We start from the raw sequence: 12,377 nt of genomic DNA on the forward strand, positions 1-12,377 counted from the left end.
ATGGTTCACTTCTTCCAGCCATGTTGCATGCCCCTCAGCAGTGTGACTTTGCACCTCTCTGAGGTGCATTCCATTACAGTGGAACTCGTTTCTCCACCCCTTGAATCTCAGCTGGCTTTGCAACTTGCTTTGGCCCAATCAAATGTGATAAAAGAGGTGTGGTGTGATTTCTGAGCCCAGGCCTCAAAGACTTACCAGCTGCCACTCTCACACTCCTGAAAAGTGGCCATCCCTACATAAAAGGAAAACCGATTCTCCTGCTGAATCCAGGAAGGAGAAGCCACACAGAGGAGCATCAGACTCTGCAGCCAAAAGCCTGAGCTGAGAGCATGTGAAGGAAGCCAGGCATGTGAGTAGATCTCTCTTGGGACGCAGGTGACCACAACCACAAAAGTGACACCCAGCCAGCCCAGCAGAAGGACCGCCCAACAAGTCCAGCCCACCTTTTAGAACCATGAGCAAACACACGATTGCTGCTCTAAGGCAATACTTTTTTCACGTGGTTTGTTGTATAAGAATAATACCTAAAATAATATCAAAAAGTAGACTAATGGCCCAATTAGAATATTTGTGCAATATAAATGCCAACCACTCATTAATTTCTAAAAATGCACAGTCTTGTTTGACTTTCTTCCTGGTTTGTGTGGTAGATATTGCTATTATCTCCACCTACAAATTAAAAAAAAAACACAGAGACTCAGAGAGGTTAAGTTACTATTCAGGGCCATGCAGTCTGTAAGTGAAGCAGGACCCAAATTTTCTGATTCTGAAAGCTAGGGTACTCACTCCAGATCAAGAAAAGGTGCACCTGAATAGTTACACTGGAGGAGCATCATCTGTCTCCGAACCTGATGCAGATCCTGAGATAATGGGCATTTTGCTGGATGCCGTAATGAAAAATAACATTCTACCTATTAGATGCCACAGTTAGATAACATTAACATAGCCTGGAAATGCAAAGCACTAAAACTCAAAAAAAAAAAAAAAAAAAACCACACCCAGCTTGTCTGTGTGCAGGTGTCTGAGCAGGGGGACTGTAAACAGACACCAGGTGCTAATGAGAGCATCTAGCACACTCCTCCTTCCAGGCCTTTACGCACATGCTTTCCACTGCTCTGCCGACTCTCCCAGGAACCTACTGGCTTGCTCCTTCCCCTCCTGTAAGTCTCTGTCCTGTGTTGCCTCATTTCCAAGGCGTGTGCGGGCTGCCCCAGCCAGATCCATGCACAGTCTACAACTTCTTTGTCAGTCATCAGAGGGTCTCACGTCACCCAATGATGGACCTTCCTCATTATACCTGCCACACTTGTTCACTGGCTGGGAGCAGCCCATGGGGATGAGACCTCAGTGCCCATGTGATGATGAGCTTTACAGCACAGCAGCTGGTGTCATGGGTGCTCCCTGCTGCTGGGGGTCCACAGGGCACATTCTAAGAGCCACTGCAGTCCACCCCTGCACCAAACGTAACTACTTCTCCACAAAGATGTGGGCAGCTGCTCTTCCAGAGTCCCAGTCCTGAAGGAGAGCTAGGATGGTGGAAAAGAAGGAGGTTGTGGGGTAAACTCTTGCCCCCATCTTTGCCATTGACCATGAGGCCACAATTAATATCATCCCCTCCCTTCTCCACTATCCCTTTATCCTCAGCCTCAGCAATGGCTCACCAGGACTTTGGCAGGCCATGGTGACCCAAACCCTCCTCCCTGAGAGTGATAAGCCTATGTGACCATTCACCTCAGGCCAGGGTGGCTATGTGTGCCCATTCATCGCTACAATGAGGCAGTGGAGCACCGGAGAGACCCAACTGGATCACCTGTGTGCTAGTCTGCTTGAAGTGCTGTAACAAAATAATACCACAGACTGGGTCACTTAAACAACAAAAATTTACCACAGTTCTGGAGACTGGAAGTCCAAGATCAAGCTGCTATCAGGACTGGTGTCTGGTGAGGGCTCTCCCCTTCAGTGCAGATGGCCACTTCTCCATCTCTAGTCACGTGGTTTCCCCTCTGCAGGTACCAAAAGAGAGAGAGGGAGCTCTCTGGTGTCTCTCCTTATAAGGACCCTAACCCTACTAGATCAAGGCTTTCCATTCTTATGACCATTATTATGGCCTTTAATCTTAATTATATGTCTAGAAGCCCCATCTCTAAATGTAACCACATTAGAGGTTAATTCCAATGGATGGATTTTGGGGGGAGCTGGGGGAACACACAGACATTGAGTCCATAACACATGGATTCCACATGGATTGTGCAGGAGCAGATCTGTGTTTCACCACTGATCCAGGTCACTTGCTCCTGTAAGTACGATGACTCTTCTCCTTGCCTGTCGTCTCTGGGTGCAATGAGTCCCAAGTGTCCTTGCAGCACTATGACTTGTAGGTCAATGGCACTCTTACTGTGGCCCCTAGCAAGTGTGCACTTCTTGGGCAACCAGAGCCTCCAAATATGCAGAGCCCAAAGTTGCAGGCGCAGACATAGAACACCCGCGTGGGTCACTGGCATGAGGGCAAACAGGGCTACCTCTCCTTCTGCTCCTCTGTTCCTGGACCCTTGTGTCACTTCCATTGGAGACAGAGCACCATATACAGGTCACTGATTTTAAAAATGCATGGCATTCTGCGGGATGGCACCCCATCCCTCTCAGCTAGGGGTTCCACTGTGCCCAGGGAAGGCTGTTCCGGCACTGCAGGAGGTGGCTCTGAGGGGCCAAATATGTGATGAGACCAGGGGATCCTCTAGTCATGGTCCCCCTGCCTTCAGTGTGAAGTGGATCCTCCGGGGGACACTACTCTGTGTGAGACTCTAGGCTGGTGGACCAGGCATTCTATAAGCCCCAGACAGTAATGCTGGCTGAGGTTCCAAGGGCAGGAGGGGGCAAGCCATCCCCGGAAAAGGTATCAGTCCTCGTGAGAAGGAACCACGGGCCCATCCAGGATGGAAGAGGGTCAGTGTAATCAAGTCGGCACCGAGCGACCATCTGGTCTCCTTGAGGAATAGCGCCTGCATGAATTAGTTACCGTTGCTAACAATTTGGACATTCAGAAGGGGCAGCAGTTGGTCAGCCTTGTTAAGGGGGGTCCAGGCTGTAGGGCCCACACACCTTCCTCTCTGACACAGTGACACTCCACTCATGAGCCCACTGTGCCAGTCTGGGTAGCTGATGATGAAGTCTGGTGAATGTCAATAGAGCAAGTCGTTTTGTGTACTTGGCTGTCAAGCTGATAGCAGACACTTCTGGGTGAGTGCTTACAAAGATATACTTACTGGTGGTGCAATGCAAACATCTCTATACTCCATGCCTTCTCCCAGGTGCCCGAGCACGCCTCTCCCCAGACCTCCCTGCCTCTGAGCCTCTATTCCCCTTCTTTTCCAACCTTAGACCAGTCATTGGCCAGTCACCCTGGGCCACTTCTGTTTCCATACCAAGTAGATGAATAGATGCACTGCTTGCAGCTCCACCCTGTAAGAAGATGTTTCCTCAGTACAGTCTTTTAGGGCCACCCCTAAATGTGGGGGAAACTTAGCCACTATTCATTTTTTGACTTGCACCCAGGTACTGGGTGCAATCTGTCTGTAAACAAAGCTCGGCCCTTGTCCTCTTTTTCCAGCTGGCCACATGGGATTTCCCCTAGGCCATATGCACAAGTTGGAGAGGGCATTGGTCTGGACCACTCCTGCTTGCAGGTTAGGCATGCCATCTGGTCCTACGTAGCTCGGCCCCAGGTATAACATCACATTGCCGCGGACAGCTGCAGGACCTGTCTGAATCTGTAACCTGGCAGCTTTGACAGAACCCAGCTCATAATAAGCAGTTCCAGATGCCATAGTCATGGCCAAGTGTTCTGTCTCTACGAAGATCCAGCAACATGGCAACAGCTATTTCTCAAAAGGTACGTAATTCCCCACTGCAGATGGCAGGACTTCACTCCAGAGTGCCAGGGGCCTGCACTGCAGTTCTCTAGTGCATGCGCTGTAGACCCGGGCCACCCCCACCCACGCTTTCCTCCTCCAACCAATTACTATCTTGCTCCTTTCTTTCTTTTTTTTAATCTCAACACTCTGCCTTGACCTAAATATCATCTTAATACTTTCCTAAGGCTGCCATAGCAAAGTATCACAAATGGGCATTTTAAACAGAGGAAACGTGCTGTCCCACCGTAACGAAGGCTGAAAGTCTGAGACCGAGGTGGGGCAGGGTCGGCTCCTCCTGAGGGCTGTGGGGACAATCCGTTTCATCCCTCCTCCTGGCTGCTGCTGGTCTTCTGGCCACCTCTGGTGTTCACGTTCCTGGGCTTGTAGAAGCAGGACTGCGATCTCTGCCTTCATCTTCACATGGCACTCCCCCGTGTGTGAGTCTGGGCCCAATGTCCCCTTTTTTATAAGGACACCACTCACGTTGACTAGGAGCCCACGCTATCCCAGCGTGACCTCATCTTACTTAACCACGTCTACGAAGACCCCATTTCCAAATGAGGCCACAGTCTGAGGCGTTGGGGGGTAGGGGTTCACCTCACAGGCTGCGGGGCACAGTCCAGCCAGCACCCTGAGGTCCTCTTCTCGTGGACCTCTCTGTCCGACTCTCCCTCCTCCTGGGGTGAGGACGGCTGCCTCCCACATCAGCCACACACCGCCAGCTTTCGGACCTGAACATCTCAGTTGGACGGATAGTGAGCAGGAGGCCCCAGGGACAGTCCCCTGCACTGACCCTCCCAGCCCAGGCCAGGGGCCATGCTCACTGCAGCCCTCACTCTTGCCAGGCCCTCTCGATCCCAGGACCATAGGGCATCCTGGGCCTGCCACCCTCCTGACCACATGTCGACAAAACTGCCTCCCCACGGAGGCCCTTTCCCCACAAACTTGGCCTTGACACATTTCACAGTTTTCTCGCTAGGCAGAGCACGAAACAGCACTTTTTAAGGAAGCCGAGTCTTCCCAGGAGCATGGGGAAAGGGTCTGGACAACTTTGGGCCCCAGCCCTCTCCCCATTCTCATCAGGCCATGAGCTCCCGACTCAGCCCGCCCTTAATGTCATGGCACAAAGAGCACAATGTGGCACAGAGCTCTGAGCGAGGGGTCTCAACCCCTGGGGGCCCCACCCAGGCTCTGCCAGCTAGCACCTGGGGCCTCCCTGATTCTCATCTGTAAAGCCAACAGGCAGTCGAGTGGCTATCAGACGACCACTGAGCTGCCTTCCTGTGCGCACATCCTAGGGCACAAGCCTCCTGGCCATCCAGGTGTCCAAAGAGAGAAGACTACAGTTGCTCAGTCGGGGTGGTTTGTTTCAAAATGTCCCTGGACTCTGAACATAAATATGAAACTATAGACGGGAGGCCCTTTGGTCCATATTTAAAATTCAGGATATTTAGAAGTTTCCTTAAATGTGTTTCCAGTTCACTATCGCTGCATAACAAACCATCTCATAACTTAGGGGCTTCAAGCAATAAAGGATGATCACTCCTCACAGCTCTGCGGTTTAACGGGCTCAGTCACATGCTGCTTGCCCAAGGGTTTCTCACGCCATTGCAGGCAGGTAGCAGCTGAGGCTGCCATCACTGACAGCTCAGCAGGGCTGGCCCACTCCCACGGCCAGCAGGGGACGCTGCCTGCCGCAGGCCACTCTGCTGGGGCAGGGAGTACAGCACCAACGCTGGGTCTTTCCATGTTCTGCAGGTCTCCCCAGCATGTAGTGGTTTCCAAAAGTAAGTCCCCAAGGGTGAGCGTGCTGGAGAAGAGAGGCGGAGACCACAAGGCTCCTGTGACTTGGCCTTGAAAGCCCCAGGACACCATTGCCACCACATTCTGTTGACCAAACAACTGAGGACAGCTCAGTCTCGAGGCAAGAGGAATCCATTCTGCCTGTTGATGAGAAAGCGTCCAGACCACATTGCTGCAAAGCACACTGGGTGGGAGAATGGTCACGTCCCACTCTGGAAAATGCAATCTGCCACAGTCTGGTGTAAACCTGTGTGATAGAATGTGTAGAAATGCATGGAAAAACAACATTAACACTTAATGCTGGCTGACAGAATCTTAAATTTTATTTGTCAAAAGCTTACACAGTACTTACTATGCATCAGGTACTTTTTAAGCATCAGAACACCCATAAACTCATTTAATCCTCAAAAACTCATATAAACTACTATCAACACCTTCATTTTACAGATTAAAAACTGAGGCCCTGGGGCGGTAAGGCAATTGCCTGTAACCATACAGCTAGCAAGCGCTGGAGTTGGGATTTGAACTCAGGCAGCCTGGCTCCAGAGCTCATATGTGGCAGTGATGAGAGTGCTCATGCTTCTTTCCATTGGTCTGTGATTTCCAAATTTTTAACAATGAACACATATGAGTTTACAAATCAGAAAAGTGAATGCTCACTGACAGTGAGAGAGAAGCGGTCAGCTGTGCGTTTGTTTCTCCTTGAACGTGGGATTACAGACACAGCGCTTCAGGCTAGACGGCAAGGGGGCGCAGGGGCTGTGGCAGCTCTAGCAGACACTTATCCCGAGCCCCTGGGAGCTAAGTCAGATCTCACTGGACTCACCAGGTGAGATCATGCTAATGGCCTCCCCGGCTGCAGAGCCGACAAATAAAATCTCACCACGCCTCTTCAGAAAGACCGCTGACACTCTCAGAGCCTGAGCATGTCCTGACCATCACCTGGAATATACTTACACCAAACATGTGCTAGTTTCTCCTCTGAAATTCGTGTCTGATGGGGGACTTCCATTTGTGGATCCCTCCTGTAGTGCATGTGGCCTAGGGCTCTGGGACACCGGAAGCCCACAAGGGACTGGTGAGCCATCAGGACACAGGAGCAGGACGCTGTGGAGGAATTCAGCTCCACGGTGTCCTCGCCGGATGGAGGCGGCAGGCAGGGGCGCAGAATTCTGAAACCAGGACTACCTGACTGGGGCGGTCCTGTGCGTATGCCTGGTAATTTAAACATAAGTCAGGAAAGGGTGAAGGAATTAAGAATACAAATGCACATCACTACAAATTTACAGAGATGTGAATTACAGCATAAGGAATATAGTCAATAATGTCGTGATGACTGTGTAGGGGGCCAGGTGTGCACTTGAAACATCAGGGGACCCCTCTGTAAAGCACAAGATTTTCTAACCACTTTGCTGTGTGTCTGAAACTAATGTGGGATCGTAGCGAATGCAAACTGTAATGGGAAAATTACAATTAAAAAATAAGAGAATAAAATGCGTCAGAAGAGTGGGAGTCCGTTATCTGAACTGCCTCCCCTGCCTCTGCTGTGTCTCCGGGCCGCATCTCCTTCCTGTCACACCAGGTGTGAAACCACTTCCTGTGCCGCCCACCCAAGAGGCCGGCGCTGCAGGGAGCTGATGAGGCCAGATGCCTGCTGGACAGCCCAGCCCGCGCTGTCATTACGGAAGGTGGGTGACAGACACGAAGGGCTTCAAGTTCAGTGGGAAATCTTCTAGTGAACCCGGGGAGCCCCTTTTTCTTCCCCTCTGTGGTGAAAGGCTGAGATGGGCTGCCAATTTCCTGTGGCAGCACAAATTTCAGGGGGTGCTTCTTTCCCGAAGGGTCTTGAAATGTCCTCTGCCCTGAGGTCCTGCGGGGGTGGGGCAGACATTAGTTTAACTGACACCCGTGGCAATCCTATTCCCTGGGCAGGGGCTCAATCCAAGGGTGAAGAGCATGGGATTTGAATTCCTGCCCCCCCATCTGCTAACCATGTGCCTTAGACATATGACTGCCCCTCTCTGAGCACCAAACCCTCCCTTTGCAGAAGAGCAGCCTCACCAAACTAGTTCTCTTCTTTTTCATTCTTCCCAGCAAGCACTCTGTCCCAATTCTCAGGTCTCCAACAGAGGCACATTTTCCTGGCCCCGTGCCCCTGCCCACCCCAGACACCCAATACCATTTGAACCCTTTCCCTCTGCCCCTTCCCAGCTCAGGACCTCCCCATCACCGCCACCTCCCCCTGGGCCCAGGGCCTGAGTGAGACTCAGAGCACTCGCCTCTGCCTGCCTCAGCGGTGGGCACACCGCTGGATGCCAGGTCGTGGCAGGCAGCTGCCCTGGCCCAGGAGAGCCTGGAGGGTCCTGCAGGGTGGCCGGTGCTAGAGCAAGAGCAGAGCCCAGGGAAGGAAAGTGTGTGCCTTGTGAGCACTTTTTCCATGACAATATCAAGTGAGCAGGAAGCTTATGGCCACCATCAGTGTTCAGTGAAGCAATCCCGGAGCTGATGTGTTTCAGCGATTTAGTGTCTACAAAATCCTCTGCTTGAGGGAACCCATAATCTTGCCCTGCATGTGCGTGTGTGAGTGTGCATGAGCTTCAGGAACACCAAGTGTCTGAGGAATTTTCACCTGGGTCTCAGAAATCCATGGGGTCCTGAGCCCCAAACCCAATCACTGAGCTCTCTGATTGTGGCTCCCCTCACCCCGGAAGGCCACAGGGTGCCCAATCCTATTTCCAGGATGCAACTCCCAGGCCGAGTTCTGGGATGGATCTGATTGTGCTCCAGATGTTCCGAAGTGCTGCTCTGGTGACAGCTGCACTGTTGTGCTGGTTTAAATACTAACGGTCCCCATGCCCACCACGAGCCCATCATCATTCTGTAAAGAGGCCAGCCGCAGAGAACGCTTTCATTATCTAATCATCTTAACTTGCATAATTATTTCCCTAAAAGTACAATTAGCAGATATACCTCTGGGATATAAAATATATAGATAGCTCAGCCTGATAGAAAAAGTGTATCACAACAGGGAGAAGAGGCTGGAACACAAAAGCGCCACCCTCACTGCCTCCTTCTCCAGATTGAGAGATCTCGCCTTTCCAACACTGAAAAGTAAACAAGTTTCACTGTTCAGCAAACCTCCCAAACAAATATTCTGACTGTGATGTTGACCATTTCCTGGTTAATGCAGGCGGAGGCGGAGCAGAGGAGGTCTGAAGCTGAGCAGCAACAGGATGAAGGGGGCGAACAGAGGAGAGAACGGCAGACAGACAAGGCAGTAGAGGTGAGATGAGAGAGCGAGAGCTGTCCACAAAAGGAGGGGTGAGCCCCAAAAAGGACCGCTGCATCCCAGCAGCCAGAGTGGCTCCCCCTCTGCCTGCTTGCTGGACTGAGAAGCCATCAAAACCCCCTGCAGCCAGGATCTCCACCTCAGAGACCTGCTTCTGCTCTACCTTACCCTGCCCACTCCAGTGTGGCTGTCCTGCCCCTGCCCCACTACCTTACTCCCAGCGCCCTCCTCACTGCCTCCTCCTCCAGGCGGACAACTTGTCTGCTGATAAGCATGCTGCTTCCTAGGCATTGCCCTTGTCTCCAGGGACCAGAGCTTCTAGAGAAGGGTCTCCACCCTGGGTCCCTGGCCAGGCTTCTGGCATCGTCGCTCAGTCCGAACCCTGTGTCCTGGGACCCTACTCTCCTGAGAATGGCCATCCTTTCATTCCTTCTTCTTTCATCCCTAGAGAGTGCGAGCGTGCCATTAAGAAAATGCTTGGAGAACCCAAGGCTCCCTGGCCATGCTGAAGTTCTTCACCTCCCGCAGCTATCACAGCACAGGTGCCGTGAGAGCCCAGCCCAGAGCCCGACACCCGGCTGTGGAGGCCCAGCGCCGGTGAGCTCTCAACCCCGCCAGGCCTGGGGCAGAAGGCAGAGGAGGAGGAGCACTCTGAGACGCGGTGGGGAACTTTGGATGCTGGCTGACTGACCCGGCTGACACATTTGATCTGCAGGCATCTCCAGTACCTTCCCTGTTCTTCGGGATGGGTGGTGACAGCTCCGGGCAGCTGGCCCAGGGGGTGCCCCGCCCAGGAAATCCTGCCCACACTTTCGAACCTACTCCTTGTCTGACCCTTTTTCAATCACTGCCCTGGGGGTGCACCAGCTCCCTGCTGTGGGCCCCATACAGGCAACACTTGGTGCAGGTGTTACCGGACTTTAAGAGGGGAAAGGAGTTCCCTGGCCCGATGAGGCTGGCAAAGTCTTGGTTAAACAATACCACCAGGTTTTCCCGCTGCAGGGTCTAGCCAAACACCGACGCCCACGTCCTGCGGCGTCAGGCTACCAGCACCAGCCTCCCCCTTCGCTCGCTGACGGTCAGCTCGGAGCCCCGCCCCCCAGCCTTCCCGCCTGCTCCCCGAGCTCTGCTCTGGGGCAGGGATTTGGCGGGTGAAAACCTGGCAGCCCTCCTAATTACAGGGGAGTTGACAGGGTGGGGTGGAGAAATGTGTATTTTTAGCTGTAGCGAAGAGAAAGGAGATCAAGAGACACAATTTTCTGTCAGAACTTTCCTCAACTCCTGTTCCTGAACTCAGCAAGCTTCCAAGGTCTTGAACTTGAGAAGTTTTAGAATGGGAGAGAGCAAGCAAGAAAAAGCTGTGGGCAGGGCTGGTGGGAGGGGAGGAAGACGGTCAACATCACGGTCAGAATATTTGTTTGAGGAGGTTTGTAAAACAGTGAAATGTGTTTACCGTCCAAGGTTGGAGAGCTAACGAGAAACAGATACAGAGGCAGCGTGACACTAACTGCCTCTGACACCGGTGATGGCCCTTTGGTTGGAACAAATTCACCCAGTGCCGAGACGGATTATTTCACGCGTCCGTTGTCTTGAGAGCCACCCTTTGCAAATATTTTAATGCCTGAGTTGGCTCATCTCTCCACTTATTGATTTATTTGAAAGCAGATTGGTGTGGAGAAGCATCTGGGAGGAAGGACCCTGAAGGATGCAAGAGTGGAGGGCGGCGGGGAGGAGTCGCTGGGGACCCCAGCCCCAGCTCCAGGCCCCTGGGTCGGGGCCATCTGGGGCCATCCTGGGTGATGACTCATTCTGACCTGTCGTCACCACTCCTTACTCCTCACAGGTATGCAGGGAGAGGAGGACTCTTATCCACACCTCACGGACAGGCACACCGCCTCGCGGCTGTCTAGGGGCAGAGCCAGCATTGTGGCTGAAAGCCTGGCCCCCGCCGCCTGGCCCTCTCCTGTGTCCTGCTCCTCGTCCCTCTGGGACCCGAGACAGGTACACACTCCGCCACCCCTCGCCCCACGGAGGCCTGCAGTGCTCCTCCGGCTGAGCTCTGCCCCTGCCCACCTCCCTCAGGCACAGGGCTCAAACCCAGAAGTGTGGGGATGTCCGTCTGCCCCCTGTCACTAGAATTGTAGTGTTTATTTATGCTTTCCTAGCAATGAATATCTTTCAAAACATTGCAAATATATTTTTGAAAACAGGTAGCTTTAAACAGATAGTTCAAGGATGCCAAGTTCGCTGATGGGTTACAGTTGCTCTGGGTTGAGAACAAGTTCTGAGGTCAAGTCCAGGTTCAGTGGGAAAGAGTCCAGAGGCCAGTGCATAATATCTTCTATGCATCCAGTAGGGTCACATTATGAGCGCATTTAATTCACTCAAATGCAACCATTTGGGCTCTACACGAATGAAAAGACAGAAAATTTTTTAAGTGTGGGTGATTCTACCCATTTTCACACTCAGTGAGCACATGCCCTGGAATGAGGGAGTAACAGGTTCTCAGCACCCTTATGTACCTCCTGCTGTGAGGACTTCAGCACACGGAGTGGGATTCTGGCCTTCGGAAATAAACAGCAAGTATTTTTACCTGCAGCAGACTCCTAAAAGTGAGTCAAATGTATGCTTCATCCACACCGTCCTGTTCAGACACTGGAGGAAATTTTTAGAAGTTCCAACAAGGCACCTCCCTAGGAGATTTTAAAGACTGATTTTGATTACATACAGTTGCTCGTCCCTGGAGAACCCATCACTGACGTCAGGCATAAATCCGCGGGACGTGCCATCCTGGTATGTGAATGAGCACTGGCTGGAATTTACACCTGCCGGCTCCTCCCTGGACCACTTTTCCAGTCACTTAGCAGCTTCCTAAACTTCCCTGCAGGCCTCACTGCAGATAGAAATCAGTACCAGGGTGTAGTCCCCAGAGCCAAGCGCTGGGAAAATGCTTCCGCTATATTGTTTTTCCAAGTTCTTAAGTTTATCTCTCCACTCCACCTCCTACTGGCTGAGCCAACTTGGGCAAGTCGGTAACCTTTCTGCATCGGTTTCCTTATCTTTAAAATGGGGCTAATAATCCATCACACGGTGGTTTCAAAGCACAAAGCCAATCCGATAACACAGAGAAAGGAACCTGGAATTTTAAAAATCACTCTGCAAATGTATTTCTGCTTTGCTTGCAGGTGGTTTTCTGTTTGTGTTTTTGGCTGCCGCTGCGTATTAGAACGCAGACCTGACCCTGCGGCTGGCGGAAACCCTCCGCCGCAGACCGAGGGCCGCCCCGGGCCTCCGTGTGGGAGCCCAGCCCCAGGGTGACGGCCCTGGGGGGCCTTTGAGGGCAATGGAGGTGCAATGAGACCATGCAGACGGAC

General features: G+C 52.3%; 1 long non-coding RNA gene across 1 annotated transcript; it reads left to right on the forward strand.

Annotated features, from left to right (window-relative positions):
- The first annotated feature begins 8,904 nt into the window (after positions 1–8,904).
- LOC123828509 lies at positions 8,905–11,044 on the forward strand. Its single transcript, XR_006787471.1, has 3 exons — positions 8,905–8,997; positions 9,452–9,664; positions 10,847–11,044. It is a non-coding gene; the product is annotated as an uncharacterized LOC123828509 (long non-coding RNA).
- The last annotated feature ends 1,333 nt before the right edge of the window (positions 11,045–12,377 follow it).

The sequence above is a fragment of the Phyllostomus hastatus genome, unplaced genomic scaffold (genome assembly GCF_019186645.2).
Source record: "Phyllostomus hastatus isolate PE091 unplaced genomic scaffold, TTU_PhHast_1.1 phas_contig_98, whole genome shotgun sequence".
In the NCBI taxonomy this organism is placed as follows: Eukaryota; Metazoa; Chordata; class Mammalia; order Chiroptera; family Phyllostomidae; genus Phyllostomus; species Phyllostomus hastatus.